A 23,749-nucleotide genomic window follows, 5' to 3' on the forward strand; every position below is an offset into this window, starting at 1 on the left:
CCGAGTTCTCCCTGCAGGGGGCGGTAGATTCCAAGAGAATGAAGGGCTCCGCATTGCCAACGAGATGGCGGCTATTCTGAAGAACCGCAGTTTAGCATAAATACAGGGTTGCCTCTGCTAGGCCTGCTGCTAGTGTTGGCGCCAACTCCAAACTCTCCACAGCCTATGTAACTTTAACACAAAGGTGGGCCACCGTGTGTGTTGAGAGCCACATGCACTGAGGGTGATCTGTGGTGGGGGTACATTTGATGATGGGTTGGATGCATACAGGTGAAAAGTGTTTTTCAACTTAAACTTCTGCACACAATCATAAAGTCATAGGATTGTAGAATTGGAAAGGACCAATCTGAACTCTCTATTATTTGGCCATTCTTAAATTGGGCCAATAGACTCTGTGCAAGGTTTCAGTAAGTTCGAACAAATAGTGTTCATTCATATAAAAATAATTGCCTTCCTGCCACAGCCAAACCCCCGCCCCCCTTCTTGTCTACATTGGGAGTGTTAAATATCTACTTGATGAGCACAAGCCAGTTGAGTAGGAATACTTTACTTAAGTGAAAATTAGTTGACACAGCCAGATTCTCTTATTTAATTTAGATTTTTCATTGACATGATTTTTTATTGACTTCTATACCATGCCAGGCTAACAGTTGTATTAGTATTGTTTGAAAGCATAATTCATGTCGACAGATACTGCAAAGCTTGGAGAGCCAGTCTAATAGATCTTCTGAGGAGATAAAAAGACCATTGGAAGAATGTCACCTCCAGCATTTTTGCAGCAACAAGTATGTACTTTTACCCATATGTCATTCCAATTGAAGGATATTTGCATTGCTTTGAACATGCCAGATATAATTATAAACTCAAGGTGAGGTTCTGTGAAGCTTGGGTGGAACTAAATTCATTTGAAAACTGGACAGACTGGTTCCAAATACAATAAATGAGGCATAAGCTCATTTATACTATAGCAAGTAGGTCGAGTAAATAAAAGGGAGGCATTTAAAAGATGGGAATGCACTGAAAATAACAGTATTTCACAGCAGAGACCAGAAGTTGCTTTAGATCTTCAAATTGAAGATTAGGTAGGATTGCAGCATAGAAGTCAATGTCAAAATGAGTCTGGAAATAACCCATTAGTCTATGTAGCCAATGTGTCTATATCTGTGGACAGCAGCAACAACATGAAAATAAGGGCTAGGTACTCTGGCTTGGATCCTACAAAAAGTTCAGTGATAATTTTACATTCCTCCCCCCCAAAGAGCCTGTCTGGCAGGTTGGGTGGGTGGGTTTCCTGACTTTGCAGAGATTTTTCACATAGCTTCAGCAGGGAGGATGTGACAAGAAACTTAATTCCATGAGGAAAATTAAGTTATCTTGGAATCCAAGCTATTGCATCCCATTGAAATAAATGGATATTGTGACAAGTGCTTGTACAAATTGAACCTTGAGGCAGGCCTATTTTGTATGGCACAATGCTGAAAATCATAGTTGCAAAGTCCTATGTTCCACCAAAAGAGAGGGCCACCTATCCATCAGCGCCCAGCTACGACACTCTTCCACCCTCATGCTAAATCAGCCTCCACAATGCACAACACTGCTTATTAGAAGCAGAGATGAGACGCAGTGTAGAAAGGTGCTTGAAGAGGAAACAGCTATAAATGGCTCCAGCATTGGTGCTCAGGTGTATTCCAGGTTCAGGTCAAGATTGCCTTGATGCCCTTGAGCTACACTCCAACTAGGGCTTGGTCCCAGAGAACTTACTCTCAGTGCTGAGGTTCAGGTCCTAGGTAGCATGTGATTAGAAAGAAAATAGTGTATTTGATCAGGCACAGATTTCTCTCACCAGTGTGTCATCACACCAAGTCACCACACAAATGGGATGAGATGAAAGGCTCTCAGGTCATGGCTGTGGCTTCCAAAGAAGTCCCATGGCTCCTCATTTTAGAACTTAAGTGTTCCATTTAATAACTGAAGGAAAATCAATTGTGCATATAGATTAGCTATTTGGAGAGAAGGGAAAGAAAAAGAGAGTGCAGAGAAAGGGCCAAGCAGGTGGGGGAGGGGGAGAGAGTGCCAAAGTGTTGGTATAGGAGGGATCATTCAGTTTGTAGCTTGAACGTTAATTCTTTAAGTGCTAAAGGCCAATACTTGAAAGCCAAGAGAGAGGTGGGTGGAAGTGCTGCTTAGCAACCAGTCAGAGAGGTGTGATGTTTGATGAGTTATCATATGCCCTAATTGGTTGTGTAGATCTGTATGTTTGCTTGAATGCCTCCCTGATATGTACAAGGCCTGAAGTAAGTAAGACAAAATCTTTCTGTTTCTTTCTCCTCAAATTATAGCCTCTATGAGTATGCAGAACACATATTCCTCACCACTGAGCTAATAACACATAGAGTCATATTTTGAAGACAGAACCAATCTAGATTAAAGTGTTCCACACCTCTTTGCTAAATCTGTCCAAATCAAAATTAAAGAGCAAAGCAAATAAACAAAGCAAACTTTGCCACAGCTGACAAGGAGGGCAGCAGCCTGCAGGAGCCCCAAACAGGCTGGAGCCTGTGGCAGACGGTGACGGGCAGCAGCATGTCAGAAAACAGGTGCAGGATTAGCACCCGGTATGGGTGTGCTGAGGCTGACACCAGTCACCAGAGCATCTCTTCTGGTCTTTTTAAATTAGTGTTCAGTCATGCTACAGCAGACTCAGCAAAGCCATGGTTGAGCCAGCACCACCCGGCACTTCACTTAGCATGTTATCCAGCACAACATGAGGAAAGGGGCTCATCCCGAGTGACTGTCAGTGCATACCAGGTAATTTAAGCTTGTGCAATTAAAGTGGATTAAACTGTTCGGTCGCCCTGGCGCAACAAATCTACTTTTTAAAAAGAAGCACATTTTATGCAGTTAGGAAAGTGTCAGTTGACAAGAGGGGTATAAACACCTAGCAAGCAAATCAGGACGAATGCTCATTATTGTAGAACCACTCCATAAACCAGAACAAATGCTTAGTAAAAAAAACCCCCACAGAGATATAATCTAACATCTGTACAAGCATTCCACAAGCAAAACTGGATGAATGCTCAGTAAATAGGTGGCCTGGGGGAGAATCTAAAAGGAAACTTTCCCTACTGTTGCCCGTTAAGCTTATGGTAGCAGGCAGGCAGGCACAGAGAGACCAGGTAGGCAGGGGAGGGGGAGAAAGCTGGGTGAGCCCAGGCAGGCTCAAGGCAATAGCGAACAAAGGCTAACTGACACCCGGGGGGGGGGGGACCGCCGGCTGTGCATGTGTTGCGCTGCTAAGTACAGCGCATGCATGCGACACCGCGCATGCGTTGTACATAGCAGTTTTCTGCCAGCACTGCACACGCCACCCAAACACCGTATGGACGGTGGCGGGATCCTCTGCTCGTGGCTGCAGTGGTGGTGGTGAGATCCTCTGATTGTGGCTGTAGTGGCGATGGAAGGATCCCACTGCCAACTGTACAGTGTTCGGGCAGCGCTGGCAGCAAACCGCTATGTACAGTTCATGTGCAGCGTCGCTACATACAGCGCATGCATGCGGCACCATGCATGCGTTGTATGTAGCGGTTTGCCACCGGCGCCGCTGGAACGCTGTACGGACGGTGTCGAGATCCTCTGCTCGCAGCTGCAGCCGCGAACAGAGGATCCTCTACATGCGGCTGCAGCGGCACGATGGCTGCTTGTGCCACCACGCCCGGGGGCGGCGGAGCAAGCACCCCACGGGGTGCCTTGTCACCCCCCCAGACGTGGCACCCAGGGCGCACCGCCTCCCTGCCCCCCTTGCGACGCCACTGGCTCAAGGAGAAAGTGGGGCAGAGGCAGCGGCGGAGCTGCCATGGCAGAATGGGGGTCACTGGAGGGCCCTTTGGACAGCACATCCTTAAACCTGGCAGCCCTCCTAGTCAACATATTCCCCCTTATTTCTCCAGAACTGCTAGAGATTTTATTATTCCAATTAAATAAATAAAAAGAATCTGGGCCACATAACGTCCTAACTGGGCAGCAAACAGCATTTCTAGAATCTGGGCAGAACCCAGTTAAAAGGACTGTATTGCAATTTTTCATAGGGTTGCAAAAGATCATTACAGTACTGAGCTCCCCCCCGCCCCAACACTGTCTCTGGAGAACCATATCCATGAAAGTATAAACACAGAAAAAAAGTTATAGTTGTAATAACTTAAAACCTTTTATTGTATTGTATTTACTTTGCCTTAGAGAAACTAATTGTGGCTGGTGTATTATGCTGCATTCTTTATGCTAGAATGTTAGCTTTAATAATATGATTGTTTTATTGAGCTGTTTTTAAAAGTTACCTGCTGCCTTTTATTGTCACATTTTATGGGAAGAATTGTATTCTTGAAAGGCAATATAGATGTTTATTAAACAAATAAGTGTCACACAGATTGAAGCCACCTTTCGTGGCTTTTTGACTTAGCAATATTTCGAGAAAAGCCCTGCAGTTGCAACGCCATGTTCATCAAAATCCAAACATTCTGCAAATAAATTCAAACTAAAAATAGTAAAAATATTGTCCAGGGTTTTTTATACCCATAGTAACCTTGTACTAATTTGAATATACACTATTGCATGAATTTAGGGACCAACCTTATTTTAGAAAAGCAGGTAGTACTTTCTGCAGTATACTGATACAATGTTGCAGATGAAGGGTCTTTCCAGATAGGGATTTTTGTGGCTGTTTTCTGTAATGATGTCTTGACATAATAATAGTGCAGTGGTGGAGGATTTATTTTGCAATAATAGTGCTTTGGTGGTGCTTTTGTTTTTTCTGCAATGCTTCCACATTATTGCTGTCTGGGGGTGGCTATAGTGCAACAAAAGCAGGACAAAAATAAATCACCATTTGTTGTATAAAAGTTTCAGGATTTCAGAAGGAATCATAGAATTGTAGAGTTGGAAGGGACCCCAAGGGTCATCTAGTCCAAACCCCTGCAATGCAGGCATCTCTGCTAAAGCATCCATGACAGATGGCCATCCATTTTGAAGTTATGGTATGTTATGTGCACAGGTTGGAAATGGAGCAGTCTCAAAACATTTCCAGGCACAAAAGGTAGTGAAAGTAGGATTATGTGTGGCAGCTGCAATACCAACATGAGCACAATGCCTCATGAATGCCCATTAGAAAGGCCCTTCCAGATTTCCTATCTTAAAATATTACACTGTTGCAACCATACCTTGTCACCACCAGGTGTCAGGGTGTTTCTGTCATTTCCACATGTCCTCCCACATTGTAAAAACCAGTTGACCAAGTTCTATGACTATTAAAAATAGATGTTACTGTGTTCAGTCGAACAGTTCTTTGGTATGTAAAAACATATTCATATTAAATAACTTCCGCTTTGTATTTCCCCCCTATTTCTCCTCCATCAAAGGCTCATTGATGTAGAATAATGGCCCCCACTTGTTTAGACATTCAAGAGTAACACAAAATGTCATGTTCAGATCAGTGGTGGGGAACCAGATGTTGTTGTTTCAATTTATTACCCACCCTTCACCCAGAGCAGATTACAACAATTTAAAATTCAATATCATGTGGGATTACATCTGCCACCATGCCCGACAATTAGCCATGCTGGCCAGGACTGATGGGAGCTGGAGTCTACCAGTATCTGGAGAGTCACAGGATCTGCATGCTTAGTATAGATTAATCCACGATTTCTTAGTTGGTGGGAATGAGAATAAAAGTACTAGCCCATTTCTGATTCACTCTGAAACTGCTAGTGAAAATTTACTATAGATACTCCAGCAAGGCTGCAAACCTGAACACATTTACTAGAATGTAAGTCCTGTTGAATGCATTGGGACACTTTAGAAATCATACATAGTATTGCTCTCTTGAAGTTTAATGACCACGGTCACTTCCAGATGACCTGTTTATTTAACATCCATTCCAATGATAGTGAGGAAATTGTGACATCAGCTGTTACTGAGCATTCATTCTGAGGGATACATAGCCTTGTGTCAAACTATGGCCCCACTATTTCCAGTGCATTTTCCTGTCACCAATAATGGACAGCGTGGCCAGGCAGTGGCATTAACATGACCTCCTGACTTATTGGGAAAGAGAGGGATGAGGCATGGTGCATGGTAGAGAGATTGGCATGGTGCAAATGCACTGACGGAGCCAGCCTGGTGCTCCTGTTGGTGTGTTTGCACCACACTGACCTCCCCACTGCCTTCCTGGTTAGTAGTGACTCAATTGTCAGGAGGTCAATGGAGTACTGTTGACTAGTTATCAGCTACTGCCTGTCGCTTTCCTTACTGCAAAAGTGTGCTGTTGTTTTAATGTAAGAGGGTTTGTTGAGCCAAAGCACCAAATCCACTTTTAATTGTGTAAGCTGAATGCTATGTCGGTATGTTAGACAAACAGTTTGGAAACACCCAATAATAATACTTTGAAAAAACACAGAGATCTGTCTTCAAAGAAAAGCCCACATAGAAGTTTCATGTTGTTGTTTTTATTATAAACTATGTTTTAAACTCATGTTTGAGTTACTTATTAAATGATTTAGTGATGAAAGTCTAACTCCAAGTGCATAGAAAGGGGAAAGATGTAAACATGACTGGATCTTAGAAGAACTTAAAAAGTGGTTACAACTTAAAACACCCACCACTAAAAGCAAGCTATTTGGGCAAGTTACATTCCCCCAAACCAATGATTTTAGGAGGGGTGTTAGTTTTTCTGGAACTATTTTGAAATAAGTTGCTTGGGAAATGTATTCTGTATTTTCGTTTCCTGCCAAGCAGTTTCCTAGGATGAAAGAATGGTCTTTTCAGATGGCAAGGTTGATGGACCAGTCCTTGCATGCAGCAAGGTTTGTTTTCCAGTAGAGGGAGGAACATGCAGCAAGTTCTTTTCCCTGTACCTGGGCATCTCTACTTGGGTGAAGAATCAGCACACTGGGATAGGTGTGAACAGTCAGCCCTCGATGGAGGTTGTTCCTAGGATCCCTTCCCTAGGCTCTACTGCCAAGTGAATCTTATAAAACAAAATGCATACAGTGGTACCTCGGGTTAAGAACTTAATTCGTTCCGGTGGTCTGTTCTTAACCTGAAATTGTTCTTAACCTGAGGTACCACTTTAGCTAATGGGGCCTCCCGCTGCTGCTGCCGCACCACCACTGTGTGATTTCTGTTCTCATCCTTAAGCAAAGTTCTTAACCCGAGGTACTATTTCTGGGTTAGCAGAGTCTGTAACCTGAAGCGTCTGTAACCTGAGGTACCACTGTACTTAGATAAACTCACAGGCACAGTTTCCAGCTTTAAAAAAATGAGGAGTTTGTGCTTCTGTTGAGATTCATTTCAGATTATGACACAGTTGCAGAAACATTGCAGTATTGTTGCTTAAGTGCTGCATTTTCTATGAGTTAGGAAGGAATGTTAATACTGTATCAACTATTTGAAACTGGAACTGATCCTACATGTCCATGCTATTTTAAAAGTTATAAACAAACAAATCATTGCTGCAGTTGCAGGAAACATCCTTACTAATGATCTTATGTTTCATCTTTGATCCCACATATTTTTAATTGCATTGAAAACACTACTGAACTAGCTGCACAAGAGGACATTAAGTTAGTAAACAACTTAATGATTTGGAGCAGTCGGGACTTGCAGTTTCTGGTTAAGAGCAACCACTACTACTCCAAACAGTTGCTAGAGCCTTGGCAGATACGCGATTGCAAGCTACCCTGTTTTCAAAGTTTGCGTGGGCTTTGCTGGGGCTCCGATGCCTGCAGTGATAGTGAGGGGGGAAATGGAACTGCTTGTTAGTGCAGTGGCCTTTGGTACTCCTGATCAGTGCAAGTTACAAGTAGGTGCCATTAAGTTTAAAGCAATTCATGCCCAGGTAAGTGTGTCTGAATTACAGTTTTGTTTTGTTTTACACATTCTCAGAAACATGCTATACAGAGCAATCTCATACTTAACAACTCAGAAGTCCCAGCAAGTGAAATGCAGCTTACTCCCAAATGGATGGATCTGTCAATTTCAGTTCGCTCGATTTCTTCTTTTTCCAATCTTCAATTCAGTCCTCCACATTTCTGCAACAATTTGCATTAAAAAAATTCTTCAAGAAAATACAGCAGCATTTGTGCACATTTCTCCCAATAAACACCTTTTTGTATTCAGGTTTTACATTTATGCAAGCAATTCTCCCTACTGCAATGCACTTTTGTATGATATTTCCAGTAATGCGTTCACTTTAATAGCCTTTCCCAATAGATTCATTTTTGTAAACAGTGTTTGGTTGGAGAATGTCATTGCAAAATTGAATAATTATGAACTTCAAAGGATGGCTGTGGTTTGGTCCACATATTCCAAAAAATGTATTATTTAGATTCATCTATCTATATATATCTCCTATCATGCTTTTCACACCACTTCATTTTCACAGCAAAAAAAGTTTATTATATTGTAGCTTAAACTAAATGTTGATGAAATCCTCATATCTTCACAATAATTAAAAGTGCCAGAGCCCTGCCCTCTTTTTCATCTGGCTATCCTATTCAGTATCCACACATACACCCCAAAATTGTAACTCTATGTATTTTAGATGGTCTACACTTACCTTTAGTGTATCTCTCTGTATACAGGTTCAAATCATTTTGCATGTAGCATTCATGTATTTTCACACATTTTTTCCTCATTTAATATGAATTTGCTGACTTTTGATAGGTCTCCATTGCAAAATATTGATGATGATTGGCTTGCCGTAAAGAACCCCATTTATTGTTGCCATACCCTGAGTCGCTAAAATCGTAACGTATGGATGAATGTGCCGGTTTGCCTTTTCAGATCAGAATCATTGGTTTCTTGTCCAAATGACTGTCTCTTTTAAGTGCTTATGCAGCCACTGTGAATTCCACTTGGTAATATATGCACGGATCCAGTCACTCCCAAAGGCACCTTGCTGGCTTGTAGGCAGAGAGTGAGATGGGTGAAGGGACAGAAAGGGTTGGGTGAGCAGGTGGGGGAATGGAATGAGGAGCACAACAGGTGCAAACTCACCCACTGCCTTGAAGCATTTAAAAGGACAAGTCAGGATCTCTGTGTGAGGGCCTGGCAAACCTCCCCCTGACGCAATCTTAATTACATAGATCCACACATATATTTATACTCTTGCTGATAAACTATAACAGAGCACTTTCATTTTAAATGATTGATAATCTCAATATTCCCTGTTAAATTTGCTCATATAAGTAGGTGGTACTGAACTCAGAGGGGTTTGCTTCTGAATCAATATGTTTATGTTTGTCTGTGATCCAGTTGCAATGCTAGTTGTGTCTACACAGAAGCAAGTTCTATTGAATTCATGGGCCTTGCTCCCAGATAAGTGGGGTTAGGATTGCAGCCTAGGCCTGTGTACACACTGTTCTTTTAAAGCACATTCAAAGCAGATTTGCTCCCTCAAAGAATTCTGGGTATTGTAGTTTACACCTCACTACAGACAGAGTTACAATTTCCAGGAGCCCTTAACAAATGACAATGTGTTTTGAATGTGCTTTAAAAGTATAGTGAGTATACAGGGTAAGTCTATCATTTATTAATCCCTTAACGAATGAATGTTATGGATAAGAACAAGTATTTCTCATGTTTCACTGAAACGTATCCCATGCTGCCCCAGCAGTGGTAACTTACTGCTCTAATTTCGGTAACATTTATATGGCCAGATGATTCCATAACAGTCTTCAGTCGAAGCTTGCTTCAGATACAGTAAAACCTGTTTTACTGCAATAGTAAAAACAAAAATTGCTAGTGTTTTTCAACTGACTTTCATTCAGCCACGCCTAACACCCTTTGGCCCAAAATATTTGCTGTGTTAGTATGCTTCTTCCCTTTCATTTAATTTTAATGCACTGGTAAAAAGCAAAATATTCAATTGACCGTCAGTCTGGTAGAAAGTGTGTACCGTATTTCAACACGTACTTAATATAGATCTTTCCTAATGACAACTTATTTCCTAATGACAGCAATGAAGAAATCACTATTAAATTGTATGTTGTTTTTCTTTAAAAATTCCAGATTCAGTGGTGGTATGCTGTAAATCACCTATCTTTGACAGATTTGCAACCCTTTTTCTCATAGCTCAATTATAGTTTTTATATGAAAGCATGTAGGAACATTGGAACATAATGAAGCACCTGCGTTTCTGCTGACATATGTAGCTCAGGAGATTCATGTCTGAATCCATTTGTCTTATGGCTCTCCAGGTTGACAGATAGAAACTGTATTCACCTCTCTGAGTTAATCAATTGCAAGACACTGGAAAGAGGGACCATCTGCTAACTTCTGTGGCAGGGATGGGGAACCTCAGGCCTGGGGGGGGGGAATCCAGCCCTCCACGCCTCTGTCTGGCCCTCAGGACTCTCTCCAGGCTGAAAACCTTCTGAACTACCAGCCTTGCTTTGCACCTTCCTTGAGAGAAGGAGAAATGTGAATAAATAGTTGCTGCTGATTAGGCAGCTGGGAGCTGCTGGAGTTGGCTTCTACTACAGCTATCCAGAGTCTTCTGTGCACATGACGACTTGTTTACAGGTGGTGTGAACTGGGCTTAGAATGTCAAACCCACTCACTGCCTCTGAAGTCTGAGTCATAACATGAAGGTACAAGCAGCAAAGGACAGAATGGAGGCTTGTATCCAATAGTCATTAATTTTTTTACTTTTAATTGTTATTTTCCTGTTTGTTGCTTTGATGATGATGGAAAGATGCAGTTTCACACAGTGGGTAGGCAAATGAGTAGTAGACGGGAAGCAGAAGGGGTTCACATTTCCTGTTTTTCCACATCTTTTTCATGCCCCAAATAGTTTTTTTTAAAAAGATACTCCACCCACAACCTTTAAAGAATGATGTCACAATGCCTGCTTTTAGAAATCGCATGAGTACCTTGGTTTGATTCATTGAATGTTGCTCAACATACTTCATGCTTGAACTGATTCCCGAAGTCTCTGCTGATCCTATGTTGTTAACCCTGGGCTTCCTGTTCTGATCCTCATATTGGCATATCAAAGTATGGAACGCAACAGTGGCTTTTCCCAGGAGTGACTTTCCTTTTAACCCTGACAGCCAGTACAGTCTCTACTTCAAGGTCTTCTTGTATGTAACTGCAGAAAAACATGAAGGAAATGGTATTATCCGATTCCAGGGTTTGTCACAGATGGTTAATTAGCCAAAATTTGGAACACCAATTGGCATCTTCCTAAATATTCTCACTCATAGAATTGTAGAGTTGGAAGGGACCTCGAGCGTCATCCAGTCCAACCCCCTGCAATGCAGGAATCTCAACCAGATCACACACAACAGGTGGCCATCCACACATATTAAGTTGAACCCAACAACATTCATCATGTAATCCACCAAATAGGCTCACAATGCAATTCAGATAGGAAGTAATCCCCCCCACAAAAGTCTATATCAGTATAATCATGCTCTGTATTTATGTAGTACATTTCAGAGGACATTATATGCATTACTACTTCGATTTTTACACCAGCTCTGTGTGGTTGCCCAATACGATTATCCCCATGTTATCGAAGGCAGGCTCAAGCTAAGCAAATAGAAACTTGACTAAGACTAGCTAGTGAGCTCATGACTCAGGTGAGGTTTGAACCACAGACTTCTCTGCTCACAGTTCACACCCTTATCCACTATAATCTGCATCCACACACTCTACAGAAACTGTCATAGATTCTAATGTATGGATTCAGGGCACATCTTGGATTTACTATTCAACCAAGAAACGGGTCTTCCCCTGGATGTGGGTATTAATATCTTTTCCGTATGATGGCCAGATCAATATGTAGTAAAAAGACAAATCACTATGAGCCACAGCCTGTGTTGACCTGATCTTCTCTCAGAGACTGATGGAATTATGTAGGTTTTTGAGATCTCTGGAGAAAGTGGTGCCAGATTCTGGAAGTATGTTGGAGGTGGAGGCTGCAGCTTTGGTTACAGCAACAGCGGTAGCTGTGGTGGTGGTAGTGGTAGCTACGGAGGCCACAATAGCAAAGGGAGTGGTGGCAGTGGAGGCGGGCAAAGGTGAGAGGGAGGGAGCTGAGCAGGTGGGGCAGTGTCTGTGAGATGGGACAGGGCCAAAGTGAGGGGGGATAGCTTCTATTGAAGTTGTGTCCTGATTTCCCTCACTCCAGTGTTGGGAGGTATGGCAGTCACAGCAACTGCAGCATTTCTTCCTTGTTCCCACTGCATTCTGAGGAATGTGGCTTAGCAAAGCCATTATAAATTATGGTCAGTTTAGTTAGATGAAGATGCCGCAGCCTGGATACGGACTCATCTGTGGCAAGCTTGTGTGTGTGTGTCTGCTTAGATTGGTTTGACTTCAAAGCAACTGTCACAGCTTGTCTTGTCTTTTGTCCACTGTTACCTGGACAGACTTCAAGCAGTGACAACCGAATAGTAAAAAATGTGCTTGAAGGTATGCGGGCAATTTTATTTCTTTCATAAAATTTATATACAACTTGATTGTTTAAAAAAACTCTCAAAGTGGTTTACAACAATATGAGTTGTTTCTTTGAGGCTAGGAAAGCAAGCCAGGAGATGATGGTCATAAGAACAACCTGAGAAGAGCCCTGCTGGACCAGGCTAAAGGCCCATCAAGTCTTGCATCCTGTTTTCACAACCTTTGCTAGTAATGGCTGACAGGGTCTTCTTAATGGTCTCCAATTTTAAAACATAAATTATCAGGCCCAGTTGGCAGCCCAGAAATAATCTCACATTCCCAATACGCAGGTGCTTTTTCTTTCCAAAACTGCAGATTCAGAACCATACTATCTACTGTATTTGTGCAAGCACCCCCATGTACTCGTGCACCCTCCATAAAGTGTTATAAAGTGTGTGGGAAAGGGGCAAAGGAGTGGAGAATCTTGAGAGTTTTCTGCACTGTGAAGTAAGACAGGTTCTCAGTTGTTGAGCTAGACAGATTATTCTAGAGGTTGGAGTTAACGAGTTAATTGATCTTAACTCCTCCAGATGATCTTGCGCCCCTGGCAGAACTGTCCAGATTGTGCCCCCTAACCACGGACAAATTAACTCTTCTTTCCGCCTCTCCTCCAACCCCTCCTGCTCCACCCATTCAATTCACCCTCCATTTAAAACCTTTTCTTATGAGGCAATAATCAATATTTTTATTTATAGACATATTTATGGACATATTTTTAGCCAATTTTGCGCCCACCCCTTGCCAGCACCCCTGGCAGAGGCCCACCTCACCATCCCCTAGCTATGGCCCTGTTGGTGACTGGTGTACAGGTACAAATTTTCAGTGGGCGAGTCATTGGAAAAGTTCCATTTCCATTCTAAATGTCATTTTAAAAGTACTGCAAAGGAGGCACTAAGCTTGCTCTCACAATGTTATCTCAGACTCTGCCCAAGGTCTTTACGAAATCAACAAATTTTACAACAGATACTTGGATAACATTTTGTAAATAAGCAAGGCGCGTGAGGTCATTCCATCACAAGTTACTGAACCATAGTGATGAAGCCTATATTTAATGTTTTTGCTTCTCCTTTTTTATAAAGCCACACAGCACATTTTGAATTTCTCCTTTCATTACCTTTCTGAGAAGAAATTCAAATGTTGAATGCAGACAATCTTCCTGCATATCGTTTCAGTGAATTTACTGGGTGTGGAAAGTTACAAGGGAGCCTGGTAACCACATGAAACTCTTACTATTACGGCTATATGCAACTAAATCCAGTATAATTGTACGAACATACTGGATTCCAAACATCAAAGTATGACTAATTGAAAGGAAAGATTAATTTGTTCATTTAATAGCTGTCTCTTACTTAATATTAAAAGATAAAACAGCTCTTTGTCACTGAGGCTCCTGGTTCGTACTTTATGACGGTGAATGCTTCTTAGATAATGTTTGAACTTAAAGCAAGTACAGAGATTGTATGTCTTTGAATCTCTCCTGACTGGCAACATTAAAAGACCTCAAGGACCGGCTCTTCCCATGTAAACCAACCCCGGGCTCTGTGATCATCTGAGGCCCTTCTTCGTGTGCCTCCTTCACAAGAGGTCTGGAGGGTAGCAACACGAGAATGGGCCTTTTCTCTCCTCAGGGAGGTTCGTCTGATGCCTACATTATACATCTTTAGGCACCAGCTGAAAACGTTCTTCTTCAACCAGGCCTTTGGCTGATTAATATTTATGGCCTTTTGAATGTGTTTGTGGGAAGAGGGGTTATTGTTTTGTTTTGCTTTTGTTCTAACTATTTATGTTTTTATTCTGTGCTTTTATCTTGTGAACTGCCCTGAGATCTTCGAATGAGGGATGGTATATCAAAATAAGAAATAAGAAAAATAAAGACAACAACATTTCATAAGAATTTGTCACTTTCCACTTGCTTATCTTAGGTAGAGGAATAAGGAAACATGTACACAAATGCATACATAATACACACAACCAAGCCTAGAGGTTGCAGCAAGTGTTCCAGGTCTGTGCACAGTTTAGAGCAGGGTGCTGATCAGGTACTGGACAGGTCAGCTACTCAGTAAAGCAAATTGCTCAGACTCAGAAGCTGACTTGAACGTTACAGGTTTATAGAGCAATGTAGGTTCCAGTTGGCATGTGGTGCCTCTCAGCTGACAGTCTTTGGGTTGGCACTGAAGCCCATGTGATTTGTTGTAGGCGTATTATGCTGGTGATGTGGGGCAGGGAGCTCCATTGCAGCAGGTCTTATGCAGAATTGGGTGCTGAAGGTCCTTTGCTATGTCAGCACAGGTGGTTTTTAACACAACCCACAGATGATACCGACAAGGCTAAGGAACACTGGCTGGCTACAGCATTTGTGCTATACTTTCTGGTTTTTCTTGTGTGGGCAGAGCAATCCTAACCCTGCCCAGAGGATGATTGGAGAGGCAGAGCCACCACTGCATCTGAAGCCCTGCTAGCTTCTCCTGGTCAAGCTGGAAAGTGGAGTGGTTTTCTTGGAATGTTTTCCCCTCTGGGTGATTGTCAGCTGCAGGCTGGTGCAGCAGAGGAGCCTGGCTTGGGCTCTTCAACTGACAAATGAGCCAGGAAAAAATCCAGCAGATCCTGGGTTGGCCCAGCCTTGCCCCCACAGCGCTCTGATTTGGGCTGCTAGGCCAGCTACTGCCCATAGGAGGGCTACTGTCAAACCTTCCCACCGGCTTGGCTGGAGGTTATCCCCTGCTGCAGTGCAGCCCCGCCCCCCAATCTGCATAATGCAGGAGCTGATGCTTCATCACACACAAACACACACACACGGGGGGGGGGGCATTAACATTTGGAAGGGAGAATAAAATTGCTCCCAGAACAATGTACCACATTTAAGTAGTAAAAGCTTTTGTGTCTATGGATGTGCTTTCTCAACCTCAGTATTCATTAGAAAACAAGATAAAGTAAAACTAAAGTCTGCAGTTTGGGAAGGAAGTATGCAAGTATGCATGCGTCTGAAATGTGAAAATAATTATTTCCGAGTCAGCAGCTTGAAATGAAGTGAAATGTGAGTGACACAATTGTTTCTGCAGTATTCTGGTGTTATGATAGAGGGAGAAAAGCTTTGCTCTACCCATTTCTCTGCACCATGTACAATATTATACACTGCTATTGTACAAATAAATCATGCACCTTTCTGCATTTGCTTTATCCTCTTTTAGCGCACCTTTGTTTCCAAAGGTCCAACTTATGATTTTAATGATAAATTATTTTTTGGTTGTTGGTTTTTAGCAATGTACTTCTCAAATTCTTTTTTAGCATTCCTTATTGTCTACTTGTATGTCTTTGACTAAATTTGTGTTGCTTTTTGTTCTCAGCATTTGAACAAAAAAATTTCTTGAAATCAAATGCTACCATGTTGGGTTTTCTTAGGAATCTGTTGGTTTGGGTGGGGACTATATCTTCTTTTTTTGGTCTGTTTAATTTGTTTTTAGTAAATGTATAGGTGTTTCCCCTTTTTATGGGGCATGAGCCTTTATTCTGTGAAATAGTGACTGTGACATTTTTCCAGTTTTGTCTATATAATGCTTGCATTGTTCTTTATTCTTAATAAGGTTACACTTTAAAACAGAGCAGGTTGGTCTTCTCCCTGATGGTTAGGAATCCTACAAAACGGATTAATTGGATTTGCTGAAGTAAAAAGCTCATGTTGAGGATGCCAGGACTCTGATGGTCCATTTGTGCACTCCCTAGCTCCAGCTTGAAGGATGTCAAAGGCTACTGTGGCTACATGGACAGATATAGGGAGCTTCCTTTGACTATATGTGTTCTAGCCATGCCTGTCCCCTGACCCCTGCATCAGATATAAAGTGGGATTGCCCTTAATTCTGCTACAGTATTCCCTTGACAGGACCAAAACCTGATTTGCCTGTTTCCCATCCCAATGCTTTATCAAGTCATCTGCCAACTTTTGCTGTTGCCGAAGTGAGGTTGTGGCTTCCCTTGTTGCTTGTTGTAGTTCCCCCTTCTTCACGTTGCCCTAGCAAAAGGTCCCTCCTGCAAGATGGATATTGTTCAGTTCTTCCAACTTCAGGAGGAGTGCTGGCATACAGCCCAAATAAGTTGCCTAGGTGTTGCCCTTCCCTCTTTGTGGGTTTGTCATTCAAAAGAGTGGTTACTGACGGTCTGCAGTCACATCCAGACTATACATTTAAAGCACTATGATACCATTTTAACATGGCTTCCCCCAACAAATTGTGGAACTGTAGTTTGTTAAGGGTGCTGAGAGTTGTTAGGGTGCCTGCCACCCTGGGCTTCTTTGGGAAGAAGTGCAGGATATCAATTAATCAATTAAATAGGAGACCCCCGCCCACACCCCTCACAGACCTACAATTCTCAGAGTGGTTTAACCATTAATCCCAGAAACTTCTGCATGGAATTTGTCACTGCTCTTCCCTCTTCAAGCCCCTTCTGGTTCAAGAGGACAGTGGGGCAGGGAGTGGTGGGGATTCAGCTGCCCTGTCTCTCACCTGAGCAGCCTCTTCCTCCACTTCTGACAGGTTTTGTGCCCCCACCTCTGTCTTTGACTGCTCTGACCCTTCCACTTCCCCCTGACTTGGCTGCTGCCACACGGGTGGCACCAAAACCCATAAACCACTGGCCCCCCTCCTGTGCCAGTCTGATATTCCTGTGCAGATTGTGTTTTTGCTAATAGTTAATTCCAACCTGCACCGTGTGATTTACTGCTGTCTTGCTTCTGTCATAGCTGTGTGTGTTTTGGCTCCATCTATGCATGCCTAATGTGGACAGCTTTGTCATCATGCAACTCAGTGACTGGTGTGTGCCATTAATATTGGGAGCATGGGACGATTCAACTGCAACCGGATTCCCTTTTCCCCAGGATTGGTTACACAAGTCCAGAAGATCTGTATGGCAGCATCTTACTGATATAATTGCAGTGATATTCAAAGTAGTACAGTGGCACATAAAGAAGATATGGAGATCTTATATGCCATTAAGTCAGGCTGAAATTATGTATTAACCATTGTTTGCAAAGGATCTTAATTACAGTTCTATTAGCAAGTTACTCATTATGTATTTCTCTGAAGCATTTACCAAAAAAGAAAAAAAGTTCTAGTTATTTCTATTTTATTGAATAACACTAAAATTGAATTATGGTATATTAGCGGTGTGACAATGCCACAGGCAAAAACATATGCATATGTAAAGGAACTTGGCATTCTAACATATGTAATTGACTTGTAAAAGATTTGCATTACCAATAGTAATTATCATGGCCAGTACTCTAGTGATGGCCTACCACAGCTATTTTGGGTTATTCTGTCATCTGTATGATTAAATTAAGTGATACATTCTAGTTTATACTAGAATAACAGCCCATTCATTATTTGTGTAAGTTCATCTTCTTAGTGTCAAAGGGCCAGGGGAAACCCAAAGAGTCTTTTGACCCAATGTAGATATTTTCCTGCGTTAACCTATTATTATCATCATCATTATTATTATTACTACTACTACTACTACTACTACTCTATCAGAGTGCCACTGATAGAGAATAGGCAAGGTGCATTGCACCAAACTGTCTACAGTTCAAATTGACCAAAACTACATGATCCAAACTACATCCTGCAATGGAGTACAAAATTAAGCCAACCAAGCCTATCAAAATGATTAATTTCTGATCCTCAAATACAGGGTTGGGTCCAAGAGGCCTACTTATGCAAGAGGAAAGTACTTAAACTTTGTAAGGTGTGGAGGGTGTCCCCCTGATTTCTGTGGATTTCTTCTCAGCTGCAAATCACATGTTGTTCTGGCTGGAGGGTTTTCCACTTGTCAAAAATGGCTTTTTGAAGGTGAATAAAATTGCAGCAAGAGGCAATAAAGCCTCATTCTGCCAGTAGATGTGTGATTACAATTGTTTGGATCCAACCTGAATAAATGAGTCCTTTCCAGCCAGTAGCAGCACTATCCTTTAAGTGCTGACTCAGAAGGAAGTCCCACAGAGTTCAATGAAACTTAGTAAGTAACTGGGTATAGGACAGAAACCTAAAATCTCATCAAGAGCAAGTGCCATTGGGAAATTGCCCTATTTGCCATTTTCATTGTTGTAGAAAGAAGGAAGAACTCTAAGATCCGGGCTGTATATTATTATTTTTACCAGCTCTACCGGTTTAGAATTCTGAAGGCTCCATGTCAACAGCTAAAAAACAAAACTAAGGTGAATTGAAGTCACACACCTGGGGAAGGAGGAACTTGTTGGTTGGCTTTTTCCTTCTATTATTTTTATCTGATTATATTTCTATCATGACTAATTTGTCCCCTCCCCTTCTTCTTGTCAAGAGAGATTCAGAGATTTTGTGAGGATGAAATGGGATTAGACCATATATGCTACGTTGAAATCCTTTGAGGAAGGGCAAGTGGAAAGTAAGATAAATAAATAAAGTAACTCTTCCTTGTGTGTCTGGCTTCAATCCATTCCAGGTTTGTGGTGGGATGGGAGCTTGCGTGTTAGCAGGGAGTCTTCCAAATTCTGAACAGGCAGAGTTGAATTACTTATTTTATAAGAAATGAGTAATAAGCTCATCCCAGCTGTGAGATCTTAGATCCGGGAATAAAATTCCTGGATTCATATGAACCACAACTATCTTTCCATATAAAAGTAATAAGATAAACCTTAACAAATTATACAGTGTCCCGGTGTCAAAATTGCTAGATATATTTGGATAATACAGGTTGGATCAGTAATAGGATATAAGTGAAAAAGTAACAGAATCAGATATTGGAGTGCAGGGCTGTGATACTGGTAGCCTGTTGACTGGATGTGACCCATGGATACTCCCCATCCTGTGTGCAATATCTTCTCACCCTAACCCCCACTTGGTACCAGGAAACCTTTACTGAGTGTATAAGAGATAATCAAAGGTTAGAAGAGGTGACGTAGACATACAGTGGTACCTTGGGTTACATACGCTTCAGGTTACAGACTCCGCTAACCCAGAAATAGTGCTTCAGATTAACAACTTTGCTTCAGGATAAGAACAGAAATTGAGCTCCAGCGGCGCGGCAGCAGCAGGAGGCCCCATTAGCTAAAGTAGTGTCTCAGGTTAAGAACAGTTTCAGGTTAAGAACGGACCTCCGGAACGAATTAAGTACTTAACCTGAGGTACCACTGTATAGAGAGCCAAGGAAGAGGCTAGTGTAAGGTTGGAGTGTGTGACAGAGCAATATGGTGCCCTTGCAAACAGTCTTGGAGGAGACTGGCACCTTGGTGGTACAGGGTTTCCCTCTGGGCATCTGACATGGGACAGCGTTTCTGGTGCCTTGAAGGAGTGTCTGCTATTGGTCTCTACATATGTTTTACTTTGTTTTTTTAAAAAGATATTAGGGAGGAAACCTTGTAAGTTTCAGTGTTTTCTCATCCAAATAAAGCCATACCTGTGTAGAGCTGCTACCTGCTGTCAGGGACTTGAGGAAATGGCCAGCAGGCAACAATAGAACAAGGGCATTTACAACTCTTGAGAGCCAACCTAAGTTCACCATTTGTTTATGGAGGCTACACACCCATAAACTTATATTTTAAACTATTTAATCAGTTCTGAATTGTTATTAAGGGCTTATCCACACTTAATTTCCTCCATGCATGGTCCATGCTTTAAAGCTCCTTTTTTTGCTCCTGAGCTTTCCCTGTGAAAACCCCCTCTTTACCACTGAATTAGAGCAGAAAACCCAAATTGCTGTTTGCTGCACTTGATCTTTAAAGAGCAAGTTTTCCAGTGTGTGCCTGGAAAGTGCACAGCAAAAGGTAAGTGTGGATAAGCCCTAAACTGATCTTTTAAACTTTAATCCTCCTTTTCAGTTTTAAAGCCATCCAAAAGTAAAGCTCTTTGCTGAAAAGAAAAATCAGTTTATCCAATACAGTAATTCTGTTCTTCTTTCTAATTATTCCTGCATTGCAGGGGGTTGGACTAGATGACCCTTCAGGTTCCTTCCAACTCTACAATTCTATGATTCTGTGATCTGTTCCCCATTGGATACAATGTGCCTCACTAAACTTGGAACCAGTATTCCATAGAAGGGCCTCGTCAAAGGTAATTATTAAGTTCCTTTTTATTACAGGAAATGCCATATCCAGTTCACATCCATGAACTGTTGGTTAGTCATTCCAGGATCAATTTGCAAAGCTCTTTTCTCATCTATCCCAGCTAATAATATCCTGATTCAAAGCAATTTTCTTTATTATTAGGTTTCAAGCTTATTAGCTTACATTATGAACAATTAAATGTTCATTATATCTAGCCCTCTTAAAGTGCCACTTATTTCTACAAAGCTCCTTCCAGTCTTTCAATGCATTAAACAACGCGTTAACAACACGAACATAGTAAGCGTGTTTTGGATTTGTACACTTTCTTTCTCTAGAAAAATTGGGATGAATTGAAAACTTGGCTACTTTGCTTCTACTTCATAGGTTAAATTCACACTCCATATGTTTAATAATGAATGAATGAATGAATGAATGGAAATTTCACTGGATTTGTACAAGGAATAAATTTGTATTAGTATGGCGGTTTTCCCCCTGGAGAATTTGGATCAGAGACTGCCCCATTCCTTCTGGTATCAGACAGAAGATGCCATTCTATGAGTAATTGAAAAAAGCTTCATATGATGGTCATTCCTCCTATGCTGACTAAGGGATGGGAGAGAAACAATACATGGGCAGAAATGCAATGATCCACTTCTCCAAATTTTGTGATGCAGTTCTCCAACCAAATATGTACAAAAATGCATATATTAAAGGAAAGTGTGCATTACAAGGCATATGTTTGTGACAATAACATACAAGACTGTATTGTTGCTTGCAAAATATGTATATTAGGCAAAAGTGAAATGAAATGAAATGAAATGAATTTATTAATACGGTCATAGACCAGCTTCAACACACACAATATCACAGATCATAAAAAATATCAGGAATACAAGGGACAATATGCAATAACAAGAATTTAAATATAAAAATTAAAATTAATTGTTAGCGTGCCCCCTGTAATTAACACTTAGGGGATTGGACATTATGGGATACCACTTGCTTCCTGCGATTGATTGCAGACGCACAGAAATTAGGCAAAAGTGCATTAAACATGGCTGTATTTGAAGAACGGCACAGTAAAAGGCTGAGGAATTTTCATGCCACTTTTAAAAAGTTGCAAACTGTTGCTAAAATGTGGAGAACTTGAGATTTGCAGGGAAATTGAAAGAAATCAAAATGAACAGATTTCCCCATTCCTACATGCTGTTGATAAAAAATGGTGGTTAGCAAAATTCGCAGCTTGGTTTAAAGGTCTAGTCATATATATTTAAGAGAAACTGAAAATAAGTTGTGTAAAGTTTTTAAGGGAACTTTAAATCTGCTATTTGTTTATATATAAGTCAGAGTCACTCCACTCTTTTAAAAAAGCAGGGAGGTTTGTGTCTTTGATAATCATGTCCACAAGGGATAGCTCATTCAGTGGAGAAGGTATACTTTGTACATAAGTCCTTCTAATTATATGACAAAATAGTAATTCACCATGAAGAGCCACTGAGTTGATCAGGATTATAGATGCTTTTTCGGAGCATTGCAATGGTCTTAAAACACAAGGGGCACAAATAATTTTCTCCTTTGCCAAATGGCACCCTGACAGACAACTGCACCCAATAAATAAATGTGCAGGACCTAATTCTGTGGGTGAAGAATTCGGGGGGGGGAGGAATGCAAGTACTGTATAATAGAGGAGAAGAAATATTTCAGGTCTAAGAAAAGCCATAGTAGGATTATGGTGGTTTTGAGGTGTCAGAAAAGGAATAATTATGAATGAAGTGTGGGAGGGGTGGATTACACTAATTCTAAGGAGTGAAACAAGGGATCTATGGGTGAAGAGGCAGATGCTTACGGGAAGGCATCTGTTTCATTATCATTTTAATTTTCTTGATCCAACATAATTTTTATGCCTGCACAATGCTTCAGTTCTCACTACTCTACCCTGGCATTAGCTTAGAAAAACACAGTGCACCTGTATGGCTATTGTTCTGAATGTAGCAATGTAAATGACATGGGGGTGGAATTGAACGTTTTGCCTGTAAGGACGACAGCATGTATGATTTCTTTAAAGGGGTGTCTTTGTGGTTTATTTTATGATTGTAATAAAATGTATGTACTTATTTTAATTGTTATATTTTTGTAACCCACCCACTACAAATAAAAAGGCATGTCATTTCTATTTGTAATTTATCCTGCCTCGTATCATGTTCCACAACAGAACAAAGTCTTGCATCAACAGTATTGTTATTATTTAATTAAATTTGTATACCGCCCTTTATCCGAAGATCTCAGGGTGGTTCACGACATAAAAATACAAAATACAAAAACAAAATTTAGATTATGCATTAAAAGTCTTCGAACCTTATGGTCTCCTTTAAAACATTGATCTGGTTTTATTGGAAGATGCCCATTAATTTAAGCCCAGCAAGGTACAAAAGGCGATTTCCCCAGTTTACATGCCACTATTACCTTCTTTACTTCATTTGCCATTAATTGACACTGGGATAGCTCAGGCAGTAGAGCATGAGGCTCTTAATCTCAGGGTCATGGGTTTGAGCCCCACGCTGGGCAAAATAATCCTGAATTGCAGGCGTTTGGACTAGATGACCATTGTGGTGCCTTCCAACTCTAGATAGCAAATCAGAGGTGGGCAACTGCTGGCCCATGAGCTGATTGCAGACCTCCCCATCTGGCCCACGGCATCCCTTCCTTGCCATCCCATTCCCTCACTACAATTAGCACTTGATAAGCCACAGCACTTCAAGATGCCTCCCAACCTTCAGCTCTTTGCCTCTTCTTTTTTTCTCTTTCCTTCTGTATCTGTCAGTTCCAAAAGTCTACCACTTACCTTTTGTGATCAGCCTTCTTACAGTCTAGTTTTTCCAGGTGAATTCCATTACAATTACCTTTAAAGGCATTATAGGAGATGTAATGGTAGTCATAAGAGGAAACAATACTAGGAATGCTGTAAAAAATAATGAGTGATGCATGCTACTGTACATTTAAGTGGCTTAGTTCCTGCAACAGTTCTGGAGCTCCGCATTATTTGTCTAATGGTGATGCCTTCTTAATACTCAGGTAATTATTGCTTCATTCATGTGTGCAAGTCAAGAAATGTGTCAACAAAAACAGGCAGCAAGGTGATGTTAAAAGCAAGGCTTTCCCCCCTTGTTTCAGGAGCTGCTTCACTTCAAATCC

The 23,749-nt window shown here is 41.4% G+C and overlaps 1 long non-coding RNA gene across 2 annotated transcripts; it reads left to right on the plus strand.

Moving 5' to 3' along the window:
* The first annotated feature begins 57 nt into the window (after nucleotides 1-57).
* On the plus strand, nucleotides 58-22,730 carry LOC310760261. Of its 2 annotated transcripts, XR_014546863.1 has the most exons (4): nucleotides 58-184; nucleotides 691-785; nucleotides 20,433-21,349; nucleotides 21,595-22,730. It is a non-coding gene; the product is annotated as an uncharacterized lncRNA (long non-coding RNA). The 2 variants fall into 2 exon arrangements; XR_014546864.1 differs by lacking the exons at nucleotides 20,433-21,349; nucleotides 21,595-22,730 and adding an exon at nucleotides 2,340-4,537.
* The last annotated feature ends 1,019 nt before the right edge of the window (nucleotides 22,731-23,749 follow it).

Source organism: Podarcis filfolensis (assembly GCF_964270895.1).
Source record: "Podarcis filfolensis genome assembly, chromosome: 3".
Taxonomy (NCBI): domain Eukaryota; kingdom Metazoa; phylum Chordata; class Lepidosauria; order Squamata; family Lacertidae; genus Podarcis; species Podarcis filfolensis.